Source organism: Marmota flaviventris, chromosome 13 (assembly GCF_047511675.1).
Source record: "Marmota flaviventris isolate mMarFla1 chromosome 13, mMarFla1.hap1, whole genome shotgun sequence".
Lineage (NCBI taxonomy): Eukaryota > Metazoa > Chordata > Mammalia > Rodentia > Sciuridae > Marmota > Marmota flaviventris.
In genome coordinates, this window is record NC_092510.1 from 104,306,234 (window position 1) to 104,322,492 (window position 16,259).

Here is a 16,259-nt window from a genome sequence, read left to right on the forward strand (position 1 = left end):
CCCTGCCAAGCCATTGGAGGGCTCTTCTGGGCAGATTCAGCCCCCCTCTCCTGGTGCTTTCCCTCCCTGTTTTCCCCTGACCCCATTATGTTCTCGCTTGGTCCTGGTCCTTGCTGACCTTTCTGCCCAGTGTTGGTGAATATAATAGCTCAGCCTTCCTCTGCCTCATTTCCTGTGTTCACCTATGTGCTCATGTCCCCTTCCCTCCACAGGGGTCTTTGGCAACCACTAAACTTCATGGTCTTCCTGCCTGTCTCCCTACACCTTGTGGCCTTTCCCCAGGAGAACCCTTTGCTTCCCTTCCAGTTGTTTCTGCCTTGACCTCATCCCACTGTCCCATCCAAGCCTGCCTCTCCTGATGGCCTGCCTGATCACCTGCCCTTGGAGGCTGGTTTGCAGCACAGCAGTCCCCCCAAATTGGTAAGTCCTCTGGTTACTCTTGACACCTGTCCTCCTTTCCCTGTACTTACCTCCATGGCTTGAGAAGGGTCTAGGCCCAGCTTTGCTTCCTCTAAAGGGAGAATGTTTTTGGGGTGTGGCAGGGCTTTCCCAGTTTCCTGTTTCCTAGCCTTTTTAGTATTGGTAGTGCTGGGCTATAGTGGACATTGTAGCCTGTGCTGGCAGCTCCTTTCCTGCTGACCTGACCTCTTTTGGCCTGGGCTGTCCACTGGGTTTGTCCTGTCTACTGCAGGTTTAATACTGTGCATGTCATTGAGGATAACATGGTGATCCTGGCCAGTGTGCTGTGTGGGAATTGTGGGTCAGTGAGGGCCTCTGGTCTATAGTTATTAAGTGTTCTTCTGTATGTTTTTTAGTTAGCACCATTACACTTTATAAATGGGCTCAGAATTTAAAAATTCTTATTATGTTTAGGGAAGGAGCAGAAAAAAATGTACTAAAAGTTATTTATTTCTGACTTGTGGGATTGTTGGTGATTCTGTTATATTGTTTGAAACATAATGAAGTTTTTTTTAATAGTAGTTCTACAGAACGAAAAATTAATCGAAAATATCATTTATTTGTAATTTAATTCATATGGTTATTGCTCATTGTTTTAAACAATAAATAGTAACAACCAAAGGGGGAGATGACCCTGAACTTAAATAATTCCCCTCCAAAACAAAGCTACCCCAAAGAGCTACATACATCATACGAATTAGGACACTAGCCCCGTAGCATTACCAGGCCAGGCCTTACCCCTCCCACATGTGGCTGTGCAGACTGTGGGGCCCCTTTGTGTTCCAATAGCAGGGGGTTCTACCCATTCTCCTCTGTAGAGCTCCACCAACACCCACTGTAGCAGGCTAGAGCCACCTGCATACCAGCGCAGACCCCTGTCTGCCATGAATGCAGAGCATTCTTCATAGTCTGCACGTCCTGTGTGAGCCTGCCATAGATCCAATGCAGGAGCTGTGAGGCAGGACATTTGTAAAACAGTACCACTCTGACCTGTTTGTTTGCAGTGCTGGCAAGTGCTTACCACTGATCTATGTCCTTAGTCCTCTTACCTGTTTTTTGTTTTGAAGACTAGTTATTTTTCATAAAAATATTTTTAACATGTAAAGAGGCTTTTTTTTGTTGTTATTTTTTAGAGGAAATGATAGCTGTTTAAAAATGTTCTTTTTTTTTTTTCCTCTTGGCGGGGGTGCAGGGGTGCCAGGGATTGCTGGAGCTGGCTTTGAACTGTCTTTGATCCTCCTGCCTCAGCCTCCTGAACCGCTGGGATTACAGGTGTGCGCCACTGTTCCCAGCTGTTCTCAGTTTTAAAGTGGCAGAACTAACATGGTGCCATTCTGAGACAGTGAATGTCAGAGCCAGAACTGTGTAAGCAGAACTTTGGGGTGCTCAGTACTGTGAAGTATATGATGACCCTGAGCCTGGAAAGTTTGAGAACTGCTGCTTTGTCATGAATGGAAGCACTGGTAGCACAGTAACAAACTAAACAAGCAAGATTGGGGCTGGGGATGTGGCTCAAGCGGTAGCGGCGCTTGCCTGGCATGCGTGCGGCCCGGGTTCGATCCTCAGCACCACATACAAACAAAGATGCTGTGTCCGCCGATAACTAAAAAAAAATAAATATTAAAAATTCTAAAAAAAAAAAACAAGCAAGATGCCTCTGCCTATAGAGCTAATGTTCTGATCAGGAGTAAATTTTTGTGTTACAAGCTTCCAAATACCCAGCTCCTTTGGTTTTACAAACTTTATCATGCTCATTTTTTTTTTAAATCAGCATGAGATTTTGAATGACATTCAGCCAGAAGTGTATATTTTTTCCCATGCTGTCTCAATCCTTACACAGAGCAGCATTGTGGAAAGTAGTTTTGAAAACCATCCAGTACCAGCGGGAATAAGACCTTTTCTGATTGCAAGTTAGCTTCCATCTCTGTGATTTTCTGTGTGTAGCCTGCACTTACTCTTTTAGCCACGTGGTGGTGCCCTTGGTTCAGCAAGTCAAAGTTTTTTTGACTGAGATTTCCTAGGAAAGAAGGGACTGGCTGCAGTTTTTAAAAATTTTTAAATTTTATGTATTCTAATTAATTATATATGACAGCAGAATGCAATTCAATTCATATTACACAAATAGAGCATAGTTTTTATGGCTCTGGTTGAACACAAAGTAGAGTACCCTTACACCCCCCTTTCTCTACCCCCTCCTTTGCCCTATCTAAAGTTCATCTATTCCTCCCTGTCCCTAACCCCCCCCCCCCCCCCCCCCCGCCCCATCCCCATTATGAATCAGCATCCTTAAATCAGAAGACATTTGGCATTTGTTTTTTTTTGGACTGGCTAACTTCACTTAGCATTATATTCTCCAACTCCATCTATTTATCTGCAGATGCCATGATTTTATTCTCTTTTAATGCTGAGTAGTATTCCATTGTGTATATATATACCATATTTTCTGTATCTATTCATCTACTGAAGGGTATCTAGGTTGGATCCACAATTTAGCTGTTGTGAATTGTGCTGCTATAAACATTGATGTTCTGTTTTTAAGTCCTTTGAGTGGAAACCGAGGAGTGGGATAGCTGGGTCAAATGGTGGTTCCATTCCCAGTTTTCCAAGGAATCTCCATACTGCTTTCTAGATTGGCTGCACCAGTTTGCAGTCTCACCAGCAATGTAAGAGTGTGCCCTTTCCCTTACATTCTCGCCAACACTTATTGTTGTTTGTATTCTTAATAGCTGCTATTCTGACTGGAGTGCCTTGAAATCTTAGTTTTGATTTGCATTTTTCTAATTGCTAGAGATGTGGCTGCAATTTTATGAGTACCACCTTTTAAAATTTTTTATTATTTCCCCCTGCCAGTGTAAGTTAACAGTGGTCAGCAAAGAGCCCTATCTTCCTTCTAGGTCACACGATGATGAATAGTGATATCCTAGAATGTATGGGGACTCTTTTTCCCCCACAGATGTTTGTTGGGCACTTGTAATTTGTTTGTTAATGTGGCCAAGTTTTCCCGGCGCTTATAGTCCACCACCCCTCTACTGCTGGTGGGATTTAGGTGAAGTTATACGTCTGACCTGAGAAAAAGAATATGGTTCTCTTCTTGCATAACATTTCTGACCAGAACTCTTTCTCCCCATGTTGTTTAAAAGAGGCAGTGGTGACCTGGAAGGGGAAGGATATTCAGGGACATAATAACTGTGGGATCTGCTACAGCTAGCATGGAGCTTTGTCCTGGACTGTCTTGGGCCTTGGTCTGCGTCCCTCCTGTGGGCTGGTGCTCATGCTGTGGGGCCTCTTAACAGAATAAACCAGGTTGCTGCTTGGCCAGGAGCTGAGGGCTGGTGAGTTCAGAACAGCCTCAGCAACTTAGATCCTGTCTCAAAATAAAAATAAAAGGACTGGGGATGTACCTCAGTAGTAAAGTGCCTCTGGGTTTCATTCCTTGTATCAAAAACAAAAGAAAACAAACCAACTTTTTCCTCATATCAAAAAAATATTAGGGGGGTCGGGGGTTGTGATTCAGTGGTAGAGCACTTGCCTAGCATGTGTGAGTCACTGGGTTTGATCCCTGGCACCATATGAAAAATAAACAAATAAAATAAAGGTATTGTGTTCATCTGTAACTAAATATAAATAAATAAATATCTGTGTGTGTGTGTGTGTGTGTGTGTATATATATATATATATATATATATATTTTTTATTAGGGCTGTGTTTCTCTCAAGGTAATAATTGTGTGAAAGTGTATATTGATTGAGAAAATAGAAAACAACAAATATAACAAAAGCAGTTATGAATCTAGTGACATTAAGACCTATGTGGTGATATTATTTTCCTTGTCTGACTTTGGTGCCAGGAGGTGTCAGTGCCAGGAGGACCTGTGAACTTGTGGGTCCCTTCTAGAGACTCGATTGCTTTCAGGACATCCTGGCCAGTCCTGGAGACTGAGGCAGGTGGTGACCAACTAACCCTGAACTTCCTTTATGATCTTAAAAACAATTGGAAGAAACAGGAGATGGGCAGCCAGCATTTCTAGAACACCAGGCTTTGAGTACAGAGAGCTTGGAGGACCAGTAGAGAGCAGCAACAGAAGCAGCAGCAGCAAGGTGTGTTGTCCATTTGGGGTGGTGGTGGGGGTCAGGTGCCATAGGTAGTTCCCAGGCATCCTGAATACCAGTTTTTTCATAGAACATTGTTTTAAGAAACAAATTCTAGAGCCTAAAGAAATTAAACCATATCACAATCTTTACTGGAATCTGTCAAAGAACATTAAAATGATATCAGCTAGAGCCCACAGTAGAAAATCTCAGTATTCTCTTTCCCTGGCTTTCCTGCACTGTACAGTCTACCTCAGAATCTCACAGTGGGTAGAAACTCCCACATGCTCCTGACTCTGAGCTTCAAGGCTTTTTCATTGCCTTTGCTGTTCTGTCCAGTTTCAAAAGCAAACTGAGGTTGTCTGTGGCCCTACTGTGCATATTGGCCAGTGTCTCTAGAAAAGAGCCAGTGAGGTGTGTGTAGACACAGGAGAGAAGTGGCTCATGGGATTATGGAGGCCAATTCAACTTGCATGGCAGGGTACCTGTTGGGGGAGACTGGCAGTATGGCTCAGTCCAAGTCCCACTGTCCCAGACCAGGGGAGCTGATGGTGTAATTCTCAGTCTGAGGTCAGAGGCTTGGGAGACTTGGGGGCTGTTATGCAAGTCTTGGAGTCAAAAGGGCAAGATTCTGCAGCTCTGGTGCCCACAGCAAGGGAGGAAGGTGATCCAGCTCCAGGAGAGAGCATAAAGTCCCTTTTTTTTCTTTTTCTTTTGTCCTCTTTTTGGAGTAGCTGGGATAACAGGTGTGCAACACCATGCCCCGTGACTAGGTATTCCTTAATCCGGTCAGATGACACTAAAATTAATCATCTGTTTTAGTCAGCTTTTTTGTTGCTGTGATCAGAAGGCAAGACAAGAACCATTAGAGGAAGAAAAGCTTATTTGGGGGCTCATGGTTTCAGTGGTCTCAGTCCAAAGATGGTTGGCTCTATTCCTTGGGGCTTGACATGATGCAGAATATCATGGCGAAAGTGTGTGGCAGAGGAAAAGCAGCTGGGGACATGGCACTAGGAAGCAGAGAGAGCTTACTTAACAAGGACAAAATATGTACACCACAGATAACACCCCATGGTCTACCTCCTCCAGCTACACCCTACCTGCTACAATTACCACCCAGTTAATCCCTATCAGGGGAGTAATTCACTGATTGGGTTAAGGCTTTTGTAACTAATCAACCTCACCTCCAAACCCTCTTGGATTGTTTCACACATGAGCTTTTGGTGGACACTTCATCTCTAAACTGTAACACCATCACACATGCATCATTTTGTGCAATCATCCTATGATGGCATGGCTCATCCCTTGATGGAGAGGCCTGTAGTTTATATTTAATCATCATTTTAAAAAGTATCATTTCAGTAGTCACAGAATACTGTTGTGTACCAGGTATTGTGCTAGGTGCTGGAACTGTGAAGAGAAGTAAACCAAAGTCCATGTTTCTCAGGGTTTCCTCCTATCTAGGTGTGTACAGTGCATGGTGTGCTGGAAGAGCCAGGTGGCCTTTCAAGGCTTAGGGATAAGTTGGAGCCACAGTGAAGCAGAAAGTTGCATCTAGGGTTCAGGACTGCCAGGTTCAGTCTTGGAATTTTAAGTAGCTGGTATAGTTGGGCCATAAGGATTTGACAGGCTGTTTTTGGACCTGAAAATTATTGGGCTAGATTAGGGATCCACAAGCTTTTTTTGTAAAGGATCCACGTGTGCAGGCCACACACAATCTATTGCATTTTTTTTTTTTTTTTTTTATGACTTAAAGTAAAAACTGTTCTTTGCTCGTGGAAGTAAGTTGGCTGCACCCCGACCTAGATTGTGTGCCATGAAGTGTGAGCTCAAGCTTATTGGCAATGGGGAGCCACTGAATTTATAAAGAGAATTATGGCAAGGTCATAATTTGAGAAGGCTAATTTTAACTGCACAGTATATGCTAGGCTGAAGAGATAGATGGGAGTTAGAAGAAGGAATTGGTAGACGATTCCTTTTACCCTTGGCTTTAGGAAGGTTATGACTTAAGGTGGCAGTGCAACTTGGCACTGGGTTTGATCCTCCAGCACCACATAAATGTAAAATAAAGATATTGTGTCCACCTAAAACTTAAGAATGAATATTTTAAAAAATAAAAAAGTTAGGGAAGTTTTAAGTATGATAGAGTCGAGTTCCTGTGTCCCCTCCCCCCCATCAGTGGTGAAGTGGCCTTCTCAATACTCTGTGATCCTTAAAAAAAAAAAATTGTTTTTAGTTGTAGATGGACACAATATCTTTATTTTTATTTATTTATTATTTTTTATGTGGTGCTGAGGATTGAACCCGGGACTTAACGCATGGGAGGCAAGCACTCTACCACTGAGCTACAACCCCAGCTCTACTCTGTGACTCTTAATGTTTCCTACAAAGACATTCTTTTAATCATAATAGCAGCCATCACTGGGAAGTTGATACTTAGTTTTAAAAACATTTGTGTGTGTGGTGTCCTGCCGCCACTATTTTGCTGCACAAAAATATTTTCTGACTTTATTGTTGTAGATATATTACATCTTCCATTTTAAAGGAATTCCTTCTGATTCCGTTGATTTCATAGTCTTGTATTAGCTAAGTTTATGTTTGTGCACCTCAGTCTTCTCCCCTGCTGTTTCTTTGTGGTAAAATATTCTTAATATCACTCTAACCCTTTTAATATTTTTTTAAGTATACCGTTGAGTGATGATGAGTATACTTTATGTGGCATATCCATCATTGTTGTAATTATTATTAGCTGAGGCAGAAACTCTGCCCAGGAAGCAACAACTTCTCTTTTCTCCCTACTCCCAACTCTTGGTAACCTCTAATGTTCTTTCTGCCTCTAATTTGCCTAAACTAGATATTTCAGAGAAGTAGAATTATGCAACATTTGTATTTTTGCATTTGGCTTATCTCACATAGTTTTCAAGATCCATCCCTGTTGTATGTGTAGTATGTTTCAGTACAATATTCCTTCTTATTGTAGAATAATATTCCATTGTGTGGAATATCACACTTTGTTCTTGAGGGTTGTGCTTGTTGTGGCATATTTCAGTGTGAGTGTATTTACCACATTTTGTTTATACATTCATCTGTAGATGGACACTTGGGTTGCTTCTGTCTCTTGGCTATTTTGAATAATGCTGCTATGACCATGATTGTACAAGAATCTCGCACAGATCTTCCTTCAGTTGCTAGATCACATGGCAATTCTGTTTTCCCTCTGTGCATCCTGCTTTAGCCCCAGTAGCCTACCAGCACCAGAGGCCAGGCAGTGGTGCCGGGCCACAGTTTGTTCTGGCATGGGACTCTATGACAGACCTGGGGATGGGCTGGCAATTGTTTTTACCATTTTGAGGAACTGCTGTATGTTTTCCACTGCAGTGACACTGTTTTACACTTCACCAACAGTATAGCTTTGCCAAACTCACTATTGGCTATCTTTGTGATTATAGCTGCCTGGTGGATGTGAAGTGGCACTGAATAGTGCAGATGGGGATGGGCTTGCTCTTGCCCTTGGCCACCCAGTCCACTCCTTTTGGATCACAGTACTGTGCTTCCTGGCTCTGGTTGTTTTGTTCCCTTTTCTCACAAATTCAGGAGCTTTTAAAATTCTTTTCTTGAAATATAAATGGTGTCCAGTTTACTAAAAATTCACAGGAAATTGCTAATTCTATTGAAGTACACAATAGCCAGAAATAATTAATGAGATTGATTGGTGTCTGAAAGTATTTGGAAATGGTATAAAATCAGAATCACACAAAAACATCGGCTGATATTACTCAAGGTGCCAGGATATTATCTGGGAAGAATGACCAACAGTTGTAAAGAATATTTGTACGTACCTTCCCATATTTCTCGTGGTCTTTTCTCATCATGTGTTTTTTTTTTTTTTTTTCAAATTAACCTTTTCTTTCTACCTTGGAAGGGAGTTCTTAAAACTGAAAAGCGAGAAAACACTCTTTTTATGTGGAAGACTTGGAGCTATAGTTTCATCTCAGGCCATAATTGGCAAGTGACATCTGGAGTGATCGTCTGATGTGTTGACAGGGCATTGTGGGCTGAGTGTGGTGGAGAGTGGCAGGGGGCCCTGGGCATGCTCTTGGGTCTGCTCAAGTGGTCCTGCCCCAGGGGAAGGTGTTAATCACTGTTGAGACCTCTGTGAGGTACCTACAGCACCATGGGAGGAGCTGGCCTGGTTTAGTGCTGCAGTGGGTGTAACTGACATCAGTGCCAGCTGACAGGGAAGGGACAGGGGCACGGCAATGACACTCTTTAGAACAAGTATTTGCAAGCTCAGGTAAGGCCTTAAGACAAGTCAGATGGGGTTGGGGGGGTAGCTGAGGTGTGGCTCAATGGTAGAGCACTCCCCTACCACATGCGAGGCCCTGGTTCAGCACCACATAAAAATAAATAAATAAATAAAAACGAAGGTATTGTGTCCAACTACAATTGAAAAATAAGTTTTTTTTTTTTTTAAAGACGAATCAGAAGGCCATATGACAAGTCAGAAGGCCATATGACAAGTCAGAAGGCCATGAGGCCCATATGGCATAGTGAGGCCAGACTTTAGAGTCGGGTGCATGTGGCCAAGGTAGTTGGCCCTTGGCATTAGCTGGACTGAGCCTCTCTGCCCACCTACCCATGAGTTTGGACTATATCCTTTAAGGTATATAGAGAGAGCCAACAGTTTTTCAGCATACCAGTTATAGGCCTTTATAATTTTTATTTTTCCAGCACTGGGGATTGAGCCTGTGGGTGTTATACCAATAAGCTATATCCCCAGCCCCTCCTTTTGTGTGTGTATATGACTAAATACACACACACACACACACACACACACGTATGTATTTAGTTGTAGTTGAACATAATACCTTTACTTTATTTATTTATTTTTATGTGGTGCTGAGGATTGAACCCAGCACTTCACATGCAACTAGGCAAGTGCTCTACCACTGAGCCACAAATCCAGAACTCCCATTTTTTTTTTTTTTTTTTTTTGTGGTCCTGGGGATTGAATCCACGGCCTTATGCATTTGAGGCAAGCACTGTACCAACTGAGCTATATTCGCAGCCCCCCTCCCCCAGCCCCTTCTATTTCATCTCATCTCATTTCGAGAGGATCTTTCTAAGTTGCCCAGGCTGGCCTTGAACTTGTGATCCTTCTGCCTCAGCTTTCTGACTAGCCAGGATTACAGGTGTATGCCACTGTTCCCAGCAGTTATAGGGCTTTTTTTGGTACTGGGGATTGAACCCACAGGTACTTAATCACTGAGCCACATCCCCAGCCCTTTTTTGTATTTTATTTAGAGACAGGGTCTCACCAAGTTGCTTAGGGCCTTGCTAAGTTGCTAAGGCTGGCTTTGATCTCATGATTCTCCTGCCTCAGCCTTCTGAGATGCTGGAATTACAGGCATGTGCCAGTGCTCCCGGCTAGTTAAAGGGCTTTTTGAAAAAAAAAATAGTAGCCAGATGCCATGGTGTGTGCCTATAGACCCAGCACTCACTAAGCTGAGGCAGGAGGATTGCTTGAGCCCAGGAGTTCATGATCATCCTGGACAATGTAGTAAGACACCCCCTGCCAAAAAAAAAAAAAATATTGACAAAAGAGGATGGTGAGAGTGGGTCTGTGGCAGAGCTGTTTCATTCATTTGGAGGAGGTATTATGAGGCTCATATGGCATAGTGAGGCCAGATTCTAAGAGATTTGGTTTGGGGGATGACTGACAGGGGCTTCTTGTTTGGCATATGGCAGATATTAGAAATAAAAATTTTATTATGTGTTTAATATATTGTATAGTAATAATAGCTGATATCTATTGAGAGAATGTACATCCCCACAGTCCAGAACAATCTGAGCTTCAAGTTAGCCCTTTGTTTTGGGTTGTGTTAGTTGTTAGTTGCTTCCATTTTTTTAAAGATCTTTTTAGTTGTAGATGAACACAATACATTTATTTTATTTGTTTGTTTTTATGTGGTGCCAGGGATCGAACCCAGCATGTCACGCATGCTAGGCAAGTACTTTACCACTGAGCCACAACCCCAGCCCAAGTTGCTTCCATTTTACTGAAGGGTAAACTGAGGCACAGTGCATTACGTAACCAAGATAGATTACTGCCGGGTTTCTGATTTCACTACTAAATGGCTCAGGGGGTCACTCCAGGTAAACTGGGCTGACAGGGCTGCATGAGATAACCATACAAGAGACACACTACCTTTTTCTTTGGGGTCGCTGTGACGGCTCCTCTGACCTTAAGGGTCCGCAGGAAGAGAAAGAGGGAGAGCATGCGCTGACCCCTTTTATTGAGGAGAAGCTATTCAAATGAGGCAAGGGGTCAGGTTTCAGGGGGCTGAGTCTATCTTCATGATGTCCACTGTCAGCAGGTTGACTGACACCTGGGTAGGCCACACCCAAGGGCACAGTAAGAGAAGGGGACACATATAAGGCACTTCCATGGAAGATTCTATCCTAACCAGGGCAAGGGATTATATTACAAAGGAACAGGTGAGCATAGCTTCACTCATGGGGCTGTAGCAAGACACACCCATGCACGAGACACGGACCCTCGGACCCAAGAAGGGTGGGAAAAGCTCTGCCACATTTCTGTGACTGCGCGCCTCAGCACCCAACTGGGGAGTGTGACTCAGTCACATGTAAGGTTGGTCTCCCACAGATTACACATCTAGTAAGTGGCAGAGCTGACATTTGAGTCTGATCAGACTGGTTTGTGAGCCCTGGTACTCAGTGTTACTTTGGTGTCTGGTTTCCAGTGCTCAGTGCATGATGCAATGTGGAAGGTCCCAGGCTGCCCAGGTACTTACAACCCGGTGTGTGGGTAGAGGTGGGTGTAGCTCTCCTTTTTGATGCAAAGAAGGCATGACTATCTTCTGTTTTAGATCTAGTTTTTAGTTAAATTGTTATAATATATCTACTCTTATAATACAGTTAAAATTGAAGCTTTTCATAAGAGTAGATATCTTACAACTGGGTGGTAGTTGACAGTATTTTGCCATACCATCTCTGTGTTCTTTCTACCCTTTTTAAAAAAAAATTTTTTTTTTTTAGTTGTGATGGACCTTTATTTATTTATATGTGGTGCTGAGAATCGAACCCAGTGCCTCACACATGCTAGGCAAGCACTTTACCACTGAGATACAGCCTCAGCCCCTTTCTACTCTTCTTGATCTTTTATTTTTTAATTTTTGCTCAGGTGTCTTCGAGGTGTCATGAAATTTTCATCTTTAAATACTTGGTATGTATCCTTAAAAAAATACAGACTTAAAGTCAAACACAATGCTGTTTTCTTTTTCTTTTTTTAAATATTTTTTTTTTTAAGAGAGAGAGTGAGAGAAAGAATTGAGAGAGAGTGAGAATTTTTTAATATTTATTTTTTAGTTTTCGGCGGACACAACATCTTTGTATGTGGTGCTGAGAATCGAACCCGGGCCGCACGCATTCCAGGCGAGCGCATGTGAGTGCGCTACCGCTTGAGCCACATCCCCAGCCCCCACAATGCTGTTTTCACACCCTTGAAATTAACAATAACTGGGGGTATCATCTAACTACTTTCACGTTTTCCCTGATTATTTCGAAATGTGAGTTTTGGATTGTTGTTTTGCCCCCACTAGGATCCTGACACAGTCCACACTTTGTACTTGCTTAGGTTTAAGACTGGTGTCTAGAGCAACCCCTATCCCCAAAGTCTTCTCATGCCACTGACTTGGTGAGGAACCTATCAAGTGGTCTTATAGAATGGCCTACGTTGGATTTCCATCACTGATTTTTTTTAGGGCACAGATGTTTATGAGGCATGTTGCTCCTCTTAGAGCTAACAAATGACAGCACACTGAGCATTCCTGCCTTCCCTGGGACCGTTCATATTTTGAAAATTGGCTGAAATGAGGAAGCAACAACTATATCTTTAAGGTTAAGCCAGCAGAGCTCTCAGTGCTACATCACTGGGCTCACATTGGGCACAGAGGTGGGCCTGGGGCTGGTAGTGTGCAGGCCCTGTTCTTGTTCTGGGTCTTCTTTCTATGAGACATTCTTTTTTGAATTTTTTATGGTGCTGAGAGAGAACCCAGGGTTTTGTGCATGCTAGGCAGGTGCTCCACCACTGAGCCACCCCTCAGCCTTCTGTCAGGTATTCTTGTTGGTCATGGCCTTGTGATTTCTAATGGAGTCCATGAATTTTCATCTTAACTTGCTCCATATTAAATTTAGAGAGAGAGGGAGTTCAGGGCTTGCCTGCTCCCAGCCCTCCAGTGGAGGTAGTCTGCTTCCAGGGGATGTGTTCTGAGCTGTGTGCTCTGAGTGTTTGCCAGTTCCAGCCAGCAGCCCAGCCATAGTTCCACATGCTCATATGCTGTGCTACCATGGAGGCAGGAACTGTCCATATGGGAGTCTGGCTGACCAGGTGGAGGCCCCACTGTGTAGTAACTCCACTGGGAAGGCAGGCCAGGCTGTGAGGTGTCAGGTTCAGAAAACTTGATTTTGTTAGTAAATCAAATTGGTCATTGTACGAAACAAACTGATGTGTAAACTAGAAAATTAGCACATTTATTGGTCATAAGAAACAGGTACCACTGTCTCCATGTAGCATAAAAGTTGCTTGACTTTAACTCCTGCTGTATGTTTTGGAACAGATAAGACTCCGGCCAGGAGTCACTACTCACACTAGGGAGCGTGTTCTCATAGCTGGCTCTCGTGCATGAGCAGGTTTTAGTGACTGGAAACAGAGGGATGGAAAAAACTTCAACCTGCACCTGCCTTGCATTACTACCAGGCCTCTGCCCATGCTTTCTCAGCGCTTGGAACATTTGTGCTGATCAGTTTAATCCCTCACATCCTCAGCTTGCTGCATCTTCTCTGTAGGTTGAATTCCCTGAGGGTACAGATGAGGACTGTTTAGCTGGGGCCTTAGCAGCCAGTGAGCATGGAGCTTGGATTGCTGAGCGAGCTCTGTGAGCCAGACCTGTACTGGGAGTACAGATGGCTTTCTCCTTACCTCTTGGGATATTGGCATTGGCTGGGGAAGGAGTGTTGTGCAATGCCCTACCTGATGACTTGGTGGTGAAACAACAGTGATTGTCAGACAAGGCACAGGGGTGAAGATTTTCTGGTTCTGGTTCTGGAGCCTTGATGGAAAGCCTTAGACACTGGGCTGGGCTCATCTGAAGGCTCACCTGTTGCATGGCTGGTGGCTGGAGCCCTCTGTGTGGTACAGGTTTCTCACATGTAGTGGTTGGGCAGCATTGAGTGAACTGATGTGGTGGAGCTGTGCCCATAGCATGCTGATGACTTTGGGACCTTGGTGTTAGGCAGAGTCACATTACCATGTTCTTTGTGCCCAGGCAGCTGTGAGGCACACCCAGGTAAAGGTGAGGGAATGTAGATCCCTCCTATGGGTGGAGGAGTGTCAGCATCACAATGTTCAGGGACCTGTAGAATAAATAGGATATATGTCAGACCTGCTTTAGGAAAAATTGAGTGGCTGAAAGAGTCCTCCATAAATGCAGCAAGGATGGGTTTCTTTCTTTGCAGGAAGGCCCACCTAAGGGTTAAGTAGTAGATGGAAAGGAAATCTGTTCTGGTATTTTGAAATCTCCTTAGTGTAATTTCTGGGGTTACTTTGGATATTAATTGTTTTCTCCAAATTTAGGAACAAACTTTCCTTTTTCTGCCAAGGAAAAAAACAAAAAAACAAAAGGAAAAGAAAATTTCTGAGAGCTGTTGAAAGGATTCATTCTTTTTCTCTCCGCCCCCTTTGATAATTGGGGAAGCTGGTATGTGGAAATACTTGAGATCAGAGATGGGCAGATAGCGCTCTGCATCTCTGAGTTTGCTGAGCTGGAGATGCTCCGGTCTTTGAGCACTATTTGCATTTCCTGATTTTTTGTGCCATGACAGTTCCCAAAGAGGAAGCACACCTCTCCTCCAGACTTGTTATAGTCAGAGTGAGTCTTTTTCATAGGCAGGAAAGTTTGAAGAGAGTTTGCCAGGTTTCCTTTCCAAAATGTCTTGTCACCTGGATCTGTCTTCACAGTGCAGGTAGCTGATATATAAAAACTGATCCCCTCACAAATGGCAGGATAAAAATACTTTGAGGCCAAAGTGGGAAAGAAGGGTGTTCATTCCATGCAAGAATGTTTTTTTCTTCTTTTTCTGCCTCCCACATGAGAGTCATTCACACCTTCTGTTTGTTCTGTGTACCTTTGTAGTCCTGCTGTTCTGGTGAGGAACCCGGCTTTGAGCCCTTCTGTTTAAACTGGCTCTTAAACATGAGATATGTACAGCTGTTAAAAGTTAGTTTTCTGTGCATGCACAAGGGCCCTGAGTTCTTTGGCCCTGCATGGACGTGAAGGAGACTTGGGGAGGCTCTTTCTGGGGAGGCGGAAGCTGATCTGTGAGATGGTGTGGCTTTCAGGAAGGGAGGGCTTAGTCTACCAGGTCCCAGTTCCAGAGGAGGGGATACAGCCTGTGGCCTTCAGTTTTGTCTGTGAGCCTTGCTGCTTCCTAGAAGGTCTGAGCCAGTAAGAACGGACCTTTAAGTTGACTCATGAAAACCGTAGGATTTGCAACCTATGTATCACGTTTTTTTTTTGGCAGTACTTGGGATTGAACCCAAGGGCATCACACATGCTAGGCAAGAGCTCACTGAGCCACTGGGGTCACAGGTGTGGCTGCTGCCCCCTTTCCAGGTTATATTTTTACAGGTGGTCTCTGTGAGTTACACAGTAGGCACTTGTGGCCTGTGTTTGTCTTGAGGAAGCTCCCACCTGACCTTTGGGCTGACCAGCCTGGCTGTGTTCCCACCACAGGGCTGTCCCATTGCCCAGGCACAGTGTTGTGGAGACTGGAAGCAGTTTAAAGTTTCTGGTAACTTGATGAGTTTCCTTGTGGCCTAGGATATAAGGATGCCTTCTGTGGTTAACCCTCATGGCTGGGGTGAGAAGTTCTCTGGGTCAAGTATTTTGTGCTTGCTGAGTCAGTAACAAGAGAAATGCCTCTTGAAGGCATTTGCCTGGTAGAGCCACATGCAGGTACCTCTCTGGTGGTGCTGAGAGCAACCACAGCCTCATGTCTTCACATGACTCCTACTTGCAGAGTGCATGGCCTTCTCTGAGAGCCTTTGGATGCCGCTGAGTCAACTGGGCTGGTGGTGGGTCCTTTCTCTTGCATCCCTTTAACCTCTTGGTAGCATTGAAGGTGCTGTGCAGAAACAGAGACTGCTTAATGGGTGCTGAGAAGAAGTCATCGTTGTCTTAGTCTTTGGTGGTACTGGGGTTTGAACCCAGGGCCTTATGCATGTGAGGCAAGCACTCTACCAACTGAGCTATATCCCCAGCTCAAGTCGTCATCGTCTTAATATTATTAGTTTGCTGGCAAAACACAAACTCAATTGGTCTTGTCTGGCTATGTTGTTCAAAAGCAGGGTACGCGGTGGAAAACTTCAGGCTCTGACTAGGAAAAGAAGCAAAATGACCACTTTTTTTTTTTTTTTTGGTGGTGCTGGGGATTGAACGCAGGGCCTTATGCATGTGAGGCAAGCACTCTGCCATCTGAGCTATATCCCCAGACCCAAAATTACCACATTTGAAGTGATTTCTAGATGTGTTATACTAGGCAGTGTACTACCTGGTAGTCTTTGCCTCCTGGTGGCTGTGCCAGGGAGATTACCAAATGCTGTAGTGTGCTGTCTTCAGTAAATGCATGGGT

General features: G+C 43.9%; 1 protein-coding gene and 1 non-coding gene across 6 annotated transcripts in view; one reads left to right on the forward strand and one right to left on the reverse strand.

Moving 5' to 3' along the window:
* Window positions 1-16,259, forward strand: part of Ehmt1 (euchromatic histone lysine methyltransferase 1) — a 149,513-nt gene that overhangs the window by 26,168 nt on the left and 107,086 nt on the right. Inside the window, exon 2 of one of the 5 annotated variants that reach the window (XM_071601208.1) lies at window positions 213-420. The exons of the other annotated variants lie outside the window; for them this stretch is intronic. The gene's annotated coding sequence lies outside the window, so the exon portion shown is untranslated. The remainder of the gene's footprint in view (window positions 1-212; window positions 421-16,259) is intronic. 5 annotated transcript variants of the gene reach the window in all.
* Trnav-cac (transfer RNA valine (anticodon CAC)) lies at window positions 15,814-15,886 on the reverse strand. Its single transcript has one exon. It is a non-coding gene; the product is annotated as a tRNA-Val (tRNA).